The sequence below is a fragment of the Rhinopithecus bieti genome, unplaced genomic scaffold (assembly GCF_001698545.2).
Source record: "Rhinopithecus bieti isolate Rb0 unplaced genomic scaffold, ASM169854v2 scaffold_18285, whole genome shotgun sequence".
NCBI classification, from domain to species: domain Eukaryota; kingdom Metazoa; phylum Chordata; class Mammalia; order Primates; family Cercopithecidae; genus Rhinopithecus; species Rhinopithecus bieti.
This window is the reverse complement of record NW_016809276.1, coordinates 2,794,214-2,813,729: the sequence shown is the minus strand read 5'-3', so window position 1 is coordinate 2,813,729 and position 19,516 is coordinate 2,794,214.

Here is a 19,516-nt window from a genome sequence, read left to right as displayed (position 1 = left end):
GCAGAATACTACATCCTTGAAATATGATTAATTGAAAAACAATGAGATTCTGTGATCAACTATATTTTGAAAAATATGTATTTAAATAAAATTTTATCTTACTGTACATTTCTCAATATTTTTTCCTAGCTACATGGACATTATCAATTTTCAAGAGAAGTATAAAATAAACAATTTTCCAAACTTGATTGGTCCCACAATACTTTTTTTTTTGCTACACATTTAATGGAGAAAAGTCTTTCAATGTCATGCCTAGATAAGAACATTATTTTTGTCCAGGCATCTTCCACACATGTGATTGACGCAAAATGTTTTCTTTTTGAAGGGAGCAAGAGTGGGAAGTAAGTGAGCCAAGTTATTTAGAACACAGACTTGTTAGAACTTTAGCACAGTATTAAGCCATTTGTCTGATGCAATAAACTGTTTCTGTGTTTTTCTAAGGAGTCAGGCATTATGGTAAGAATTCCCCAATATATGAAATCAGTTCATTCTAGCTACCTAGTTAAGGGAAATGAGACTCATGAAGTTAAAAGTAATTGACATAGCTAATTGTGACAAATCTGGAAATTGGACTTAATTCAGATGCGTCAACCCTCCCTGTCAACCAGCACAGATGATGAATATTGTTGGCGGCTGTGTGAATGATACTTAGACCTTGTCTCAGACCAAAGCCAAAATTGATTCTAACAGAACAAACTGAGCCAGTCAGACCATCATCACTTTGCTATGAAGAGTAATGACTCGTATACGGACTTCGGAAGACAGATTAAAAATATGTTTCCAATCCATTGCTTTCCCTGCATGATTTAAGATTTTATAAACCATTGAGGTAGAAGGTAGGACAAAGCTTCTCATGCTTGTATACAAGAATCAGACACTCTCCTCAAGATTTTTAGTTAGAGTATAGTGATTTGTATATTTAATTAACTTCCCAGGAAACACTCTTTTAGGTAATCCTTGAGCTATGTTTTAAGAAGCTCTGATTTGAAGAATATAAAACATAGCCAGTTATTGCTAATCTAGAAAATATAAATGTCTAGCAAAGATCAGTATGTTAATTATTCCACAGTACAAAAAAAATTGTTGGACACATAAGTAAAGGAGATGAAAGTCAGACTTTGTTAGATCTTCCCGCTGTTTTAAAAAGGCTCTGTATCTGACTCTTTTTTAAAAGCTAGCTTGGATTAGGGAAACATAATCTACTACCTATTGTTTCTCATTTAATAATTCATTCTTTAAAGACCTTGTCCTTATGCTTATGCTTATTTTTATATCTGTGTTCAATTCATACTTACAGATATTCAGGTGGCTAGTAGATTGGCTCAGTAGAGTACAAAAGGAAGTCAGATACTAGTCCTGCATTCCAACATCATAGGCTGTCATTAGAAATGGGAGGGTAGACCCGGCATGGTGGCTCATGCCTGTAATCCCAGCATTTTGGGAGGCCAAGGTGGGTGGATCACAAGGTCAGAAGATGGAGACCATCCTGGCTAACATGGTGAAACCCTGTCTCTACTAAAAAAATAAAAATAAAAAATTAGCCAGGCATGGTGGCGGGCACCTGTAATCCTAACTACTCGGGAGGCTGAGGCAGGAGAATGGAGTGAACCCGGGAGGTGGTGCTTGCAGTGAGCCGAGATGGCGCCACTGCACTCCAGCCTGAGCAACAGAGCAAGACTCCGTCTCAAAAAAAGAAAAAAAGAAAAGAAAAAGAAAAGGTAAATCACATAAGAAAATAATGAAAATTTGTTTTCTATAAGTTGCATTGGTCTGATTACAAGTTTTCTTTTCATTGTTTGAAAATTTCTCTGCGAAGAAGCAGAAGAGGGCTATACACTGGACACAAAATGTTGAAGTTTTACACATCTAAATAGCCGGGGATATTCTAAATTAGCCCAGCTCTACACAATCCAGAATTTTTAGATATTGTAACTATTATATCAGGCAGAACGTGAAATAACAAAATTTTAAAACAGTAAGAAGGAGGTGGCAGAGAAACAAGAGGTGGGGAGGTATGGGAGGGTGTGCAAACAACAGAGAGAGAGATGAGGAGAAAGTGTCAGAAGACAGAGGCAGATGGGAGAGAGAAGACAGATCAAGCATGAGAGTGAAAGAAATGGGAGAAAGAGCAAAGAACAAGTAAGAGTGAAGAATAAGGAGAACACATGCCACCTGTGTCTCTAGGTTTCCTGCTACAGGGATCATCCTAGGGGCTAGAAACACCAGTGTGGACATTCAAGTTTTGCTCTCCATCTTCCCAAGGACCATCCCGCAGAAATTAACCATAGGAAGTAAGATATAAATAGAGTTATATGAAGAGAACATTAGATATTCATATAAACCCAAAAGAAAAAAAAAGAATACATTGGCATTCAAAGAAAGACAAAAGGAACAGAAGTGAAAGGGTTGTCTAAGTTAAGACCCCACCAGCATATGGTACATCTAGTTCTAGATCCTTGAGGAATCGCCACACTGTTTTCCATAATGGTTGACCTAGTTTACAATCCCACCAACAGTGTAAAAGTGTTCCTATTTCTCCACATCCTCTCCAGCACCTGTTGTTGCCTGACTTTTTAATGATTGCCATTCTAACTGGTGTGAGATGGTATCTCATGCTGGTTTTGATTTGCATTTCTTTGATGGCCAGTGACGATGAGCATTTTTTCATGTGTGTGGGTGAATGAATGTCTTCTTTTGATGTCTGGTTCATATCCTTTTGCCGCACTTGTTTGAATGGGTTTTGTTTATGTTTTTTTTTCTTGTAAAATTTGTTTGAGTTCTTTGTAGGTTCTGGATATTAAGCCCCTTTGTCAGATGATACAGATTGCAAAAATTTTCCTCCCATTCTGTAGGTGGCCCTGTTTCACTCCCCAGCCTTCATTTTGGGGGAGGATGGGACTGATGGTAATGTCCTTTTGCTGTGTCAGAAACCTCTTTTAGTTAATTAGAATATCATCTGCTATAGAAGACCACATGCACCAACATAGTTTATTGCGGCACTATTCACAATAGCAAAAGACTTGGAATCAACCCAAAATGTCCATCCAGTGACAGACTGGATTAAGAAAATGTGCCCCAATACACCATGGGGAATACTATGCGCCCCATAAAAAGGATAGAGTTTGGTGTCCTTTGTAGGAACATGGGATGCAGCTGGAAACCCATCATTCTTAGCAAACTATCATAAAACAGAAAACCAACATCCGCATGTTCTCCCACTCATAGGTGGGAACTGAACAGTGGAGATCAACTTTGGGAGCGCTCGGAAGGGGAACAAATCAACACACCGCAGGGGCCTATCATAGGGGAGGGAGGAAGGGGGAGGGATGTGCCCAGTGGAAGGTATATCCTGAATGTAAATGGACGAGTTGGGGATGGGTGGCTGAACGAGGTTGATGGGTCCAGCACACCAACATGCACAAGGTATATCATATCGTATTTACAAACCTGCATGTTTAATGAAAATTGTACTACTAGAAAACTCAAAGTATAATAATAATAAAATAAAATAAAATAAAATAAAAGACCCCACCAGCAGGAAGCAGAAGGCTCCATCCAGGGCAGATACCAGATGTCATGTTGCCAGGTGAACATCAGGTAAGGAGGAGCAGATGTCCAGAACAAAGATGACATCTGCATTGAGGGTATTAGCAGTGTGAGGACTTGAACTAGGAGACAAAGAACACAGCAGTGCAATTGAAGGGGAAAAGATCACAGGATGGTTATTACAAAACCATGAAACTTCAGGCATGTGACTCCTTCCTGAAATTTACCATCTATTGGCAAATACATGTCTAGCTAATATTCATATCTTCATTAATTCATTGTTTAATAAGCATATTTCCACTGGCCATAGAATTATTGTTCATCTCAGGAAATCTATAAGAACAGAAAAAAGGGTAAACCATTTTATGAATTCCAAAGGTCCAGGTCTAAGTACAAGTACTGAGACTTAAATGTGAACTTCTCAATTGAGAGAATATCAGTGTTTTATTTATCCACTGAACTTATACTGATGTTTCAATTGTTGTGTTATTCTACTGACCTCTTTTTTCCCCAGCTCTTTTCTATTCATCCAAACAAACAAAGAAATAGTAGCAGAAAGTCACTGGGGAAAGTAAAACATTTTGAATAGACCAAGGAGGAGCCCCAGTTTAGGAATAAAGTAGTCCTTTCCAGCACACGTCATACTGACAGCTCTCGTATTTGGTGTCGTGCAGAGAGACAGATAATATCACAGCATGCCACAGAGACAAAGAACTAAAGGGCCAAAACAGAGCCCTCAGAAAGGAGTTGTGGTATTGATTTTTTTATTAAATCACATTTCTCTGAAAATGGAGAATTTGCATTTCTAAGGGAAAAGACGCGTTCGGCTTTATGCCTCCCTGATTTCCAAACTCTAGGAAAAAACTAGGGAATATGATAAATATTTCAAAGACAATCTCTGCAGATATGCAACCTAGTGGTAGAGAAGGGACTAGAATCAACTTTTCTTGATTTCAAGTATGACACTTTTTATGTGTTTAAGAACACATTAAAACAATTTGTGGGCGAAATTATTTCCATGGGTAGAATAATTATTCTTCTCCCATCACATCTTCCCTTTGGATAGTTTCTGAGAAGTACTGTGAGATGGAGCAGTATTTGGCAAAATTTTACAAGAGGAAGTATAAACCAGAACTGGAGGATTTGCCAAACTAGAACGTCTTCCTTCCCTGCCAACCACAATAGAAATAGCCACATATACTTCAACAGAAACGGTTTCAGGTAATCAGAGAGGCTTGAGTTGAGATCCTTGCCTCCTCTCCTGTCTCTACAGTGGTCTCACAATGAACAACTGTTATAAAAAAAAGGACTAAGGCCGGGCGCGGTGGCTCAAGCCTGTAATCCCAGCACTTTGGGAGGCCGAGACGGGCAGATCACGAGGTCAGGAGATCGAGACCATCCTGGCTAACACGGTGAAACCCCGTCTCTACTAAAAAAAAAAAAATACAAAAAACTAGCCGGGGCGGGGTGGCGGGCGCCTGTAGTCCCAGCTACTCGGGAGGCTGAGGCAGGAGAATGGCCTAAACCCGGGAGGCGGAGCTTGCAGTGAGCCGAGATCTGGCCACTGCACTCCAGCCTGGGCGACAGAGTGAGACTCCATCTCAAAAAACAAAACAAAACAAAACAATGGACTAATTCCACTATCAGTCAGTATTTGAAGACAAGCTAGACACTGCATATCTTTTGTTTATACCCATATAGACTTGGCCAGTCCCACCAAGTAACTGGTATGAATGGTGAAATAAAATAAAATAAAACAAAAGCTATTTCTTACATTATTTATCTAGAGATAATGATGATTGTAGGCATTTCCTCCTATTTTCTCTAGGATTTATGACTAAGTTATAAAATAGGTATTATTATCCCTCACGTATGCACATTCACATATATAAACCTACCTACCATATATAGACAGACAAATGGACAAATTGATAGACAGATAGATATAAACAAATCATCAGAGATTATTCCACACAGCAATTTAGGGCAGAGCCTGAATTGTAATCCAAGTTTCTCTATCTCCTAATCCATTTTTTCTCCCCTACACCATGACGTTTCTCTTCAGAAACATGGAGTGTTTTGCCATCTCAAAATGGTGACGTAACCTCTAATCTGTTCTGTATATCTTTTCATTTTCTTTTCTTTTCTTTCTTTTTTTTTTTTTTCTTTTTTTAAGACAGAGTCTTGCTCTGTCTCCCAGGTTGGAGTACAATAGTGTGATCTTGGCCCACTGCAACCTCTTCCTTCAGGGTTCAAGAGATTCTCCCACCTCAGTCTCCCGTGTAGCTGGGACCACAGGTGCACCCCACCACACCCAGCTAATTTTTATATTTTTCATAGAGACAGGGTTTTGCCATGTTGGCCAGGCTCATCTTGAACCCCTGACCTCAAGTGATCCACCTGCCTCGGGCTCCCATAGTGCTGGGATTACAGGTGAGAGCCACCATGCCCAGTCTATTTTTTCTTAAATAAGAAATGTGACATCATATCCATATAAATTACCAAATATCCTTCTCATCTTTACATCATACAGTATTCCCTTCCTTGTCTTTTTTATCTTGCCACATGAATTTATTCCTAATAAAAAAAAAAGCCATGGAGATAGAAATATTAAGATTTTTTACACATTTCTCTCTATATAAAAATACTGTCTAGAAATCCATCCTGATATACAGAGAGAAAGGGAAAAAAAGGATAAAATTCAATATATGAGTCTGTAATTTAGTTGGGTATGGTAGGCTGAATAACAACCCTCTGAAGACATTCATATCCTAATACCTGAATCTGTCAATTTGTTATATTACATAGAAAAAGAGACTTCACATAAATGATTATAAATTATGGATTTTAAAATGAGATTATCCTGGACCAAATGGCCCATGTCCTTTAAACAATAAATGTTCTTATAAAAGGGGAGCAGGATAACTAGAGTTAGAAAAAAAATTGGAAAAACTGTATATTCATATACAAAAGAATGAAATTGAAACCGTGTCTTCAATCATGTATAAAAACTACCTCTCAATGAAATAAAACTTAAATATAACTTCTAAAATCATAACATTCCTAGAAAAAAAAACAGGAGAAAAACTTCTTGTCAATGATTTTTTGGACATGACATCAAAATCACAGGCAACAAAAACAAAAAGAAACACATGAGACTACATAGAATGAGAAAGCTTCTGCACAGCAAAGGACAATCAACTAAATGAAAAGACAATCTATGGAATGGGAGGAAATACCTGAAAACCATATATATGATAAGGGGTTAATATTCAAAATATGCAAGGAGCTCACACAACTAAGTAGCATAAATAAATAAATGACCATTTAAAAAAAAAGGCAAAGGACCTGAGTAGATACTTTTCCGAACAAAACATTCAAATGACCAAAACTTACATGAAAAGATTCTCAATGTCACTGACCTTCAGAGTAATGCAAACGAAAACCACAATGAGATACCACCTTATAGCTGTTAGAAAGGATTTTATCAAAAAGACAGGAAACAAATGTTTACAAGGTGGTGGAGGAAGGGACCCCGTCATACACTGTTGGTAAGAATGTAAATGTAAACTGGAACAACTATTATGAGAAACAGTATGGAAGATCTTCAACAAAACTAAAAACAGAACTACTACAAGGTCCAGAAATTCCACTTCTGGGTGTATCCTAAAAAAAAATGAAATCAGGATCTCAAAGAGGTATCTGCATTCCCATGTTCATTGCAGCATTATTTCCAGTAGCCAAGCTATAGAATCAACCCAAGTTCCTATGGATAAGCAAATGGATGAAGAAACTGTTGTATTATATGCATATAAAAGAATGTTGTCAAACCGTACAATAGAAGGAATAGAAGGAAATCCTGCCATTTACAACAGCATGAGTGAACCTGGAACACATTATGCTAAGTAAAATAAGCTAGATACACAAAGACAAACACTGTATAATATCAGTTACATGTGGAATGTGAAAAGGTGGGATTTATAGAAGCAGAGTAGAATGGTGGTTGCCAGAAGTTGGGGAGAGGGTAGGGTAAATGAGGGTATACTGGTCAAAGAGTACGAACTTTGGCTTATAAGATGAGCAAGTTCTGGAGATCTAATACACAGCGTGGAGGAAGGTGATTGATGTTTTAATTTGATTCTGATAACCATTTGTGTGTGTGTGTGTGTGTGTGTGTGTGTGTGTGTGAACATGTTTTTATTGTACTGACATAAATTCCAAAGAGTGCAATTGTTGGGTCATATAGTAAGTGTATGTTTAATTTTGTAAGAAGCGACTATACTCCCTCCAGAGCAGTTGCACCACTTTATATCCTGACCAGTATTATATCTGTGATCCAGTCTTTCTGTATCCTCCCTAGCATTTGGTGTTGTCACTATTTCTGATAACCATTACACAAGCCATATATATATCAAATCATCACATTATACACATTGAATATGCATAATTTTTATTTCCCAATTATTATTATTATTGTTTTGAGACAGAGTTTCATTTTCATTGTCCAGGTTGGAGTGCAGTGGTACGATCTCAGCTCATTGCAACCTCTGCCTTCCGGGCTAAAGAGATCCTCCCACTCCATCCTCCCAAATAGCTGGGACTACAGGCATGCACCACCACGTCCAGCTAATTTTTGTACTTTTAGGAGAGACAGGGTTTCACCATGTTGCCCAGGCTGGTCTCGAACTCCTGGCCTCAAGCGATCCACCTGCCTCAGCCTCCCAAAGTGCTGAAATTACAGACGTGAGCCACGGTGCCCGGCCCAATTAAACATTTAAAAAATAAAATAATAAAATAGTTGGCTGTCCATATCTGTGAGTTCTGCATCCACAGATTCATCCAACTGCAGATCAAAAATAGAACATTTACAGGATGTCAACCCATAGGAACAGAAGGCCTACTTTTTCCCAGGGCAGATAGCCAGACCTAAGCCTGTAGATTTTGGTAGGATTTTGGTATATGTGGTGTTCCTGGAACCAATTCCCCCTATAACAAGTGATGATTATCAAAATGAAGATTCTAGGAGAGTGTTTTGCGGGAGAAGTGAGAAAGAAGATGTAAGGATGGAAGTAGAAGTCAAAGAGATGAGAAGATTTTACACAGCTGACTTTGAAGATGGAGAGAGGTATTATGAGTCAAAGAATGTTAGTAGCCTCAAGAAGCTGAGAAAGGGGTGTGGCTTGGTGGCTCACACCTGTAATCCCAGCACTTTGGGAGGCCAAGGCGGGTAGATCACTTGAAGTCAGGAGTTTGAGACCAGCCTGGCCAACATGGTGAAACCTCTCCTCTACCAAAAAAATACAAAAATTAGCTGGGCATGGTGGCCAGCGCCTGTAATCCCAGCTACCCGGGAGGCCGAGGCTGGAGAATAGCTTGAACCCAGAAGGTGGAGGTTGCAGTGAGCTGAGAGTGCGCCCCTGTAAGAAGCTGAAAAAGGCTTCTCTGAACCCTCCAAAAGGATAGCAGCCCTATAGACCCAATGTACATATCTGACCACAGAGATACAAGACAATAAATATATTTGGCTTTAAGCCACTAAGATTGTGGTAATCTATTACAACAGCAATAGGAAATTAACGTAGGAAGTCCTTTGTCACAATTGTTAAAGTCTTCTCCTCTTGAAATTATCCCTGTGCTCCCAGAGGTTGGGAAATCTTACTCAGAGATGGCTATGAATTGACTAGGAGCACTAGTATGATATCAAATATACTTCAATAAATCCTCATTTTTATTTGAAAAGTCAAAAAGTACAAATCTGATGAATTCTGTGGTTTCAAAGATTGGCAATGACTTGGATAGAAAGCCTTTTGCTTTCGTTTTTGTTTTTGTTTTTTGAGACAGAGCCTCACTCTGTTGCCCAGGCTGGAGTGCAGTGCAGAGATCTTGGCTCACTGCAAAATCTGCCTCCTGGATTCAAGTAATCCTCCAGCCCCAGCCTCCCGGGTAGCTGGGATTACAGGTGTACACCACTATGCCCGGTTGATTTTTTTCGTATTTTTTAGTGAAGATGAGGTTTCACCATGTTGGCCAGACTGGTCTGGAACTCCTGACCTCAAGTGATGTGCCAGTCTCAGCCTCCCAATGTGCTGGGATTACAGGCATGAGCCACCGTGCCCAGTCAGAGAGAAAACGTTGAATTATTGGTGGGAATAAAGGAAGATGGCAGTCGGCTTGTGTTGCTATTAAAAATGGCATAAACTGGGCCGGGAACAGTGGCTCACACCTGTAATCCCAGCACTTTGGGAGGCTGAGGCAGGCAGACCACCTGAGATCAGGAGTTTGAGACCACCCTGGCCAACATGGCAAAACCCTGTCTCCACAAAATATACAAAAATTAGCCAGGTTTGGTGATGGGTGCCTATAATCGCAGCTACTCAGGAGGCTGAGGCAGGTGAATCACTTGAACTTGGGAGATGTAGGTTGCAGTGAGCTGAGATCGCGCCTGCACTCCAGCCTGGGCTACAAAAGCAAGGCTCCATCAAAAAAAAAAAAAAAAAAAAAAAAAAGAAAAGAAAAAAAAGCATAAACTGGGTGGCTAACACATCAAGTATTGACCTCTCGTATTTATAGAGATTTATAGAGGCTGGGAAGATCAGGATCAAGGAGTGCCAGCCAGTTTGGTTCCTGCCAAAGGCCTTTTTCCTTGTTTGCAGATGAATGCCTTTTTGCTGTATCTTCACATGGCTGAGAGATCATCCTGCTGTGTCTGTTACTGTAAGGGCACTAATCCCATAATGAGGATTCCACCCTCATGACCTCATTACCTCCCCAAGGCCCCATCTCCAATACCATCACATTGGAAACTATGACACAAAATTTTGGATGGATACAAGCATTCAGTCTACAGCAGAAGACTTCCTAAAGACGGTAACCCCTATTGCTCTTGGCTTTCAGATAATTTGTAGAAAGAAGTAAAATGTGTTTATTTTTATAGTAAACAGAGACTTGGAAGTCCTTTCTAATTTCTGTTTTTTTCTCCATTTGTTATTATATTTGGCTTAGGTCAATAGTCAGCATAGTGTCAGGTCATTCACAGATCTTTTTTTAAGAAATTTGACCCTTCTTTATATGAACCAATTTTGCCAGCATTGCTTTCCGTGTTTATAGATGCACTTTAGACCCTGTGAAAAGTAATTGCTGGATTCATTTAATCTATTCTAGATATAATTAATTTTTATGGCATGGCTTCTGAATAAAATAGCTTTTGAAGTATACTTGTGTAAGTAGAAAAAGGCGTAAATGCCAGGAACTTGTCAGAAGCAGAGCTATGCCTTTTCTATATTATTATCCATGCTGGCACCTATCACATGGTCTACCCCAGAGAGAGGCCCAATAAATATGTGTTCACGTCATTGATTCACTGCTTCTCTGGCTGACTGGGTGTAGGGGTGTATGTTGGATTACTTACTGATTGGTAAAACAAACTGTTATAGCCAACACACCTTTGTGTTGTTCATATGCTAATCAGCACTTTCAGTAGGGCTTCCTAAATTTTTGTTTGCACATCTGCCTACTTCAATAGACTTTGAGCATCCTATTTATATCTGTTTCTCAAGCCTATAGTCTAATTCATGACACATAGGAGCTACTAAGAAGATTAAGTACATAGAGAACTGAATGAATGAAAGAATGAATGAATGAACAAATACATGAATAAATGAACAAGTGAATAAATGGATAAAGGACAATTTAGCGTTATTCAAACATGAGTTATTTTGAACATCTGTTTTATCCCATGAACATGTTTGGAATACACTGATGAATGAACAAACGTTGAATTCCTTAAAACATTTCTTCTGCAGCATAATATTTATCAGAATCAGAGACTGTACCTTCTGATAAGTGTCTGGAGAGAAGCTACATTCAGAGGTTGATAAAGACTGAGAATATGATTTGTCATTGAGGAAGCAGGCCTTGACAGTGCTTCAGTCGCTGTCCTTCTCTAGCAGAAAGACTATACCAGGGCAAAATAAATAAATAATTACATAAGGAAGCACTTCTTAATTAAATTCTTTGAAATTAGTCCTAAAACATGGATAAACATATTTCAAAATCCTAAAAAATAAATAAATAAATAAATAAATCACTTCCATACAGGATGGACTCGGTTCTTCCAGTTGTTATGTTTCAGAGTGGAGATAATAAAATGCAGGTATGTGTATGTGTGCTTGTGTGTTTGTGTGTGTCACAAGAGTGGACTTGATATACACGGGTGTTCTGCCCCATCTGGTTCTCTGACTCTAGCATTCCCTTGCTCTTCTGCCTTCAACCATGGCTGCCATTTTATTTTAATGTTAATTATTAATGATTAGTGAATATGACCAATCCAAGTCCCATGACCAGCCGAGAGGTAGATAGTAATAATAGGCATCTCTGTCTCTTCTCTTAGAGCAGTAATTCAATTTTCACTAATTCAATATTTATGGCAACTGTATAGAATGTGACAACTATGAATTATGTGAACTGATATTTCCCACACACTAGTCCTACCAGAATCTATTCCCTTTTATCTCTCAGCTCAACCCTGACATTTTCCCCTCATTGACCTCTTTAGGGCCTTTCAGGCCTCCATAAAGCTTCTTGAACACACCAGGTATAGTCCCACCTTGTTCTTCTCTGTCTGGAATGCTAAACTTACTAACATCTTCATGGCTGTCAGGTTTTATGAAAGTCTAATATACTGTAATATTTACTTATGTATTCAGTTCACTGTTTATTGTCTAACTCATACCCAAAGATTCAGTTTTCACCTGAGTGAAAAATACACATTGTCTTGTCATGTTTCTGCAGATGCAAGATGAAGGCCAGACATAGTCAGGTGTTGCTTAACAACAGAGATGTACTCTGAGCAGTGTGTTGTGAGACGATTTTGTCCTTGTGCAAATGTGATAGAACTTACATACACCTAGATGGCACAGCCTACTACACACCTAGGCTGTATGGTATTGCTTATTGATGCTAGACTACAAACCTGTGCTGAATATTGTAGGCAACTGTAACACAATGGCAAATACTTGTGTATTTAAACATATCTAAACATAGAAAAGGTGCATTCAAACTATGGTATACAAAACATATTTGGTACACCTGTATAGAGCACTTACCATGAATAGAGCTCACAGGACAGTAAATGGCTCTGGGTGCATCAGTAAGAGGGTGGTGAATCAGTGTGATGACACAGGATGTTACTGTGCACTATTGCGGACCTTATGGATTCTGCACACTTAAGCTCTGCTAAATTTGTTTATTTTCTTTCTTTATTAATACATAATATAACCTTACTATAACTTCTCTTTTTTGAGACGGAGTCTCGCTCTGTCGCCCAGGTTGGAGTGCAGTGGCATGACCTTGGCTCACTACAACTTCCACCTCCGGGGTTGAAGTGATTCTCCTGCCTCAGCCTCCTGAGTAGCTGAGATTACAGTAGCTGGGATTACAGGAGCCATCACACCCAGCTAATTTTTGTATTTTTAGTAGAGACGGGGTTTTGCCATGTTGGCCAGGCTGGTCTCTTAACTCCTGACCTTAAATGATCCGCCCACCTGGGCCTCCCAAAGTGCTGGGATTATAAACATGAGCCACCATACCCAGCCACTATAACTTCTTTATAAACATTTAAAGTTTTCAAAAATATTTGTACTCTTTTGTAATAATAATTATCTTAAAACAGAAACACATTATACAACTGTACAAAATATTTTTTTACCTTATTATTCTATGATTTTTTTGTTTTCAGTTTTTTTTTTTAACATTTTAAACATTTTTGTTAAAAACTAAGGTGCAATCACACATATTAGCCTAAGCCTACTCATGGTCAGCAACTTCAAGTTGTCACCAGGAAGCAATAGGAATTTTTTTGGCTTCATTGTAATTTTATGAGACCACCGCTGTATTTGGTGTCATTAACTGAAACACTGTTATGATGTATAGTACTATATAAACATGTACATATATATGTATGCATACACATATTCATATATACATAAACATATATCTATGATACATGACACATTTGATACATATAAATACATGCATGTATATGTGGTTTGCAAGTACCCAGGTGATCACTATTAATAGCCAGATTTCTGTACTGCTGATACACATGCCAGCAAACCTCTGAATAAATATTAGAGGAAGAATCCTTGATCCAGTAGTACTATGCTTGATAGATTGATGTTCCAGGGATGTCAGATAGTTTAGAGAAAAGAAAATGGTGTGTAAGGGAATAGTGATTTAAAAAGCAAGCTCTCTGGAGCCCAAGTACCCAATATTTAACACTATTTTGTGGTGAACATTATATACGTGCAACTCATGAAGTGATGGCATAAAAACTCTTGTTCACTAAAAACACCCAAAGTAAAGGCATTAGTGAGGTATTCACAGTGAAGCTGGGGAAAAAGGATATGCTTAAGAGATGTTTGGGTCATAAATCAGTAGAAAGAAATGACTGATAAAAAGTTGGGTCTAGGCATGGTGGCTCACGCCTGTAATCCCACCACTTTGGGAGGCTGAGGCAGGTGGATTGCCTGACGTCAGGAGTTCAAGACCAACCTGGCCAACATAATGAAACCCTGTGTCTTCTAAAAAATAGGAAAAATTATCCAGGCATGGTGGTGGGCACCTGTAATCCCAGGTACTCATGAGGCTGAGGCAGGAGACTCGCTTGAACCCAGGAAGCAGAGGTTGCAGTGAGTCCAGATTGCGCCACTATACTCCAGCCTGGGTGACAGCGAGATACAGTCTCAAAAAAATAAAAGAGTTGGAAAATGGCTAAGCTTAGAAACTTAAGGCATTTGATGGTGGATGTGATTCTGTACATGATGCATTTGAAGCTTTCATGGTATATCTAGGTGGAGGTGTCTAGTAGACAGAAGTGTGTGCTGGAAAAATGTGCAGAAGCTGCATCATTAGGAGACATCAAGCCTTTAGAGATTTGTGTATAATCTGTGGATGATTGTTGTCACTAGCTCAATCCTTTGCCCCACATTTACCACTCTACATGACCTTGCTAATTCTCCTTAAACTACATATGGTTGTCATTTTATGTTTTATTTATAAGTTATTTGTCTACTGATCATCTCTCGCAGGAGACTGCATGTTCTATATGAACTGGTACCTTTTTCAATTTGTCCACTATTGTATTTACAGCACTTTGATAGTGCTAGATGCCTATCATTTGTTGAATGAATAAATGAATAATTAATACAATGAATTTTTAGCAGAAATAAAATGTTCAGCTAGATTATTTTATGTATTTATTTATTTACTTATTATATTATTTTTTGAGACAGAATCTCACTCTGTCACCCAGGCTGGAGTGGAATGGCGTAGTCTCGCTCACTGCCACCTCCGCCTCCCGGGTTCAAGCAATTCTCCCTACTCAGCCTCCAGAGTAGCTGGGACTACAGACGTGTGCTGCCACACCCAGCTAATTTTTGTATTTTTAGTAAAGATGGGGTTTCACTATATCAGCCAGGCTGGTCTAGAACTCCTGACCTCGTGATCCGCCCACCTCAGCCTCCGAAAGTGTTGGGATTACAGGCGTGAGCCATTGCACCCTGCCAGATGATCTTTTATATAACCATAATGGTTGGGGAAAAAAAATTCAGTATTCTTGCATCACCAATATCCCTATGGTGTTAGAAATGGTAGCATCTTTATTCTTTCATAGTAAAACTCAAATATCTGAAATTACAACATAATAATCATTTGTCTTGCCTGCTAATAAAAAGTAATGTATAAATCATCACGATGCTAATTATAAAACAAATAGATCATATAAATACAGCGTGTCTCATTGCCATTACATCCTACAAACATAGTTACAGTGCTACTAAAAATCAACTCTTCTCAAAATACAAAGACATAACTCTGGGAACAATTTAAGAAATAAATTTTAAAAGTAACATATGAGTTGGCACAAACAGAATATTAAATGTAATCTTCATATCCTTAATTATGCAAGTCATAGAAGCAGATGTAAAAGAAAACTTGTATTGAGTAATATATGTTAATAACTTCATATTCAGTTCCCTCAAATCAAATGATTCAGCCAACTTTTATAGCTTTAGAAGTACTTTATTATATGGAGCACTGAACTAATGATCAGATAAAGAATTTTCTGCTAGCTTTAACTTAGCTCTGAAAAGTCATAGCAAATGCAATAAAATTATATTGCATCTTGTATTATTGATATTTGTGTTATTTCCTCTTTTCAAGTCATTTCTCTTTTTATATTCTCACTAAGGCAAGATACAAAAGAACTATATCTCTCTCTGGGAAGTACATCTAATGAGAGTGAATGAGTGAGAAAAGAAATATTATACTAAATAGCTTGACCAAGTTTTCAAGAGTGAGCACATACTTTATGTAATGTAACTGCTCCATTTTATAGGGATATAAACTTAGGCCCAAAGAGTGGAGGTGCACTCTTTAAAATTATGTTTAGTTAGTGATGATAGAATATAACTCAAGTCATTGGATGAAGTAACTCCACTATACTATGAGAGTAGCAAGTAATAAACAGCCAAACGAGGCATGGTTGGTCTGATACTTTTCCTGTGTTTAATGGGAATTTTATTAAGGGAGGAAAGCAAACTGCTCTAAGAAGTAGTCTTGTATGTTCACACTTTATCATCCATCTCGGTCCTAAGAGATCAGTAAATTTCGGACTTGAAATAAATAAGTAATAACTCCCCATCAGGAGAGGGTTCTCATATCTCTGTAATTGTAAGCAATATATACAACGAATTTCTCCATTCTCTAAGAAAGATGGTTTGATCCTTCATCTTGTAGTCTTCAATCATTCTCTCAGTGCTGATTAAGTATTTTCTGTGTGCAAGACACCTCATTAACCTTTTACAGACACAAAATTTAAATAAAAAAACAACTTTGAAGACTTCTGTTTCTGGTTCTGCACATAAGAAACCTGGAAGTCACCATTCCATCCTAACAACAAGCGAAAAACTGAACAGACTGAAAAGTCAGCAAGTTGTCTAGGATCTGTAAGAGTGTTGAGGACACAGGACAAATATCTGCTCCCAAGAATGGAGAGACAGGCAGGGAAACATAGGGAACCACAGTTTACAGGAGCAGAAACCACCCTGAAATCAGTGTTAGGGGTAGGAGAATCTGAACTGGAGTTGATGAATCTCTGAAGGCTCAATGTGGAATACTCTGTAAGGTAAAAACTTCCAGAGGACCCAAACATGAAGGATAGGGGACGTTTTTTCTTAGTTTTACTTTCAGGCGCACTGCCAGGTTCTCACGTTAAACATCAGAGAAAAATCTCCTTCCTTCCCTCTCTCCCATGCTTCCAGCAGGGGAAAGGAAAAGGAAACCATTCTGAAATACGCCAGAGCACTTTATTCTTTTTAACATGGCCCGACCTGAGGAGAGACTAGTTAACAAGGGTCTAGCCAGCTAGGGTATCATCAGAGCCTAACTTACGTCAGAGAAGGAAAATACCCAACTGCAATCCACTCTAGATATCCTCCCCCACGTAAGCAGGGAGGAAAAAAAAAAAAAAAAATGGAGAAGCACTTGTGAAGTTTGCAGCACAGGAGAATGGTCTCACTAAGATTCTGAGACCAATTCCCAGCACTCTAGTACACTTAGACTATGCCCACGCATTACCCCTGCATTACTAAAAGCCTCTTTACAGTAGCTTCTCTTAGCTGCTACATTAAAATTACAAGGTATGCCAAAAGGAAACACACACACACATGTGCGCACGCACACACACATACACACATACACACACACAGAGACATAATTTTGAGGAGGCAGAACCAGCATCAGAACTGACATGGCAGGGATGTTAGAATTATTAGACTGGGAATTTAAACTGGCTATGACTAATATGCTAAGGACAATAATGGGAATGTAGACAGCATGCAAGAACATATGAACAATGTAAACTGAGAATTAGAAATCCTAAGAAAGAACCAAAAAGAAATGTTTGAGATCAAAAACACTGTAACAGAAGTGAAGAATGCCTCTGATTGTCTTATTAGTAGACTGGCACAGTTGAAGGAAGATCTTTGAGCATGCAGCTATCTCAGTAGAAAACTCCAAAACTGAAAAGGAAAAGGAACATGGACTGAAAAACAACCAAGAACATCCAAGGAGTGTGGGACAAATACAAAAAGGTGTAACATGTCTGTAATAAGAAAACCAGAAAAAGAAGAAAGAAAAAGGAACAGAAGAAGTATCAGACACCAAACCACAGATCCAAGAAATTCAGAGAACAACAAACTTGATAAATGTCAATAAATAAATAAATAAATAAATAAATAAATACCACTACACCTGGGCATGTCATTTATAAACTACAGAAAATTGATGATGTAGAAAAAAATTCTCAGAGAAGTCAAAGAAAAACACCTTACCCATAGAGGAAGAAATATGAGAATTACATCTGACTTCCCGTCAGAAATCATGAAAGCAAGAAGAGAATAGAATGAACTATTTAAAATGCTGAGAGAAAACAAAGCAAAACACCAATGTAGAACTTTATGCTGTATGACATTATCCTTGAAAGTGAAGGAGAAATATAGACTTTTTCAGGCAAACAAGAATTAAGGGAACTTGATGGCAGTAGACCTGCTTTGCAAGAAACATTAATGAAGTACTTTAGAGAAAAAGACAATAATATAGATCAGAAACTCATATCAACATAACAAAAGGAGGAATATCAAGAAGGAATATGTAAAGGTAAAATACATTTTTAATTTGTCTTATTTCTAATTGATCTAACAATAACTTTTTTCAAAATAGTAATAGCAACTATGCATTCAATTATATATAAATGTATATTATTTTGTATGTTTATACATAAGTGAAATGAATTTCAAGTAATAATATAAGAGATAGGAGAGGATTTTGTTATTATAAGGTATTCATGCCATCAGTGAAGTAGTATATAGCATATTTGAAAGTAGTCTTGGATTCCTTGTAATGCATATTGCAAATTATAGGGCAACCACTAAAAAAGATTTTAAAAAAAAGAAGGAAGTATAACTGACATACTGAGAAAGGAATTAAACTGGAATCATATAAAATGCTTCATTAAAACCACAAAAAATGTGGAAAAAAGTAGAAGACAAAAATAAGAAGAATAAACAAGTGCAACAAATAGGAAACAGTAACAAATATGGTAGACATTAATCCAACTATATCAATAATGACTTTGAATATTAGTGGTCTCAATGCACCCAATAACAGACAATGTCAGAGTGGATGAAAAAACAATACTCAAATCTACATATTTCTACCAGAAGCACACATTAAACATAAAGCTATATGTATTTATAATTTATATACATATATACATTCAAAGTAAATAAATGGATAAAGCATACCAAACTAACACTAATCAAAAGAAAGATGGAGTAGCTATATTTATTTCAGACAAAACGAATTTCAAATCAAAGGAAATTATCAGGAGTAAATCAGGGCATTACATGATGAAAAATAGGCCGATTCTCCAAAAACATATAATGATACTTAATTTGCATGTACCTAATAACAGAGTGTCAAACTACATGAGGGAAAACTCAATAGAATTTTTAAAAACCACATGATCATCTCAATAGACATAGAAAAACAAACCAACATTTGAAAATATCCAGCATACTTTCCTGAACAAAACATCCAAGAAATGAGAAATATAACAGAAATTCCTCAATTCAATAAAGACCATCTATTAAAAAATAAAAACAGCTAAGATTATACTTAATGATTAAAGACTAGTTGCTTTTCTTCTAATGTAGAAATAATATACAGATGTCCCCTCTCACTACTTTTTTTTTTGAAACTGAATTTTGATCTTGCTGCCCAGGCTGGAGTGCAATGGCGGGATCTCGGCTCACTGCAACCTCTGCCTCCCAGGTTCAAGCGATTCTCCTGCCTTAGCCTCCAGGGGAGCTGGGATTACAGGAACCCACCACCATGCCCAGCTACTTCTTTG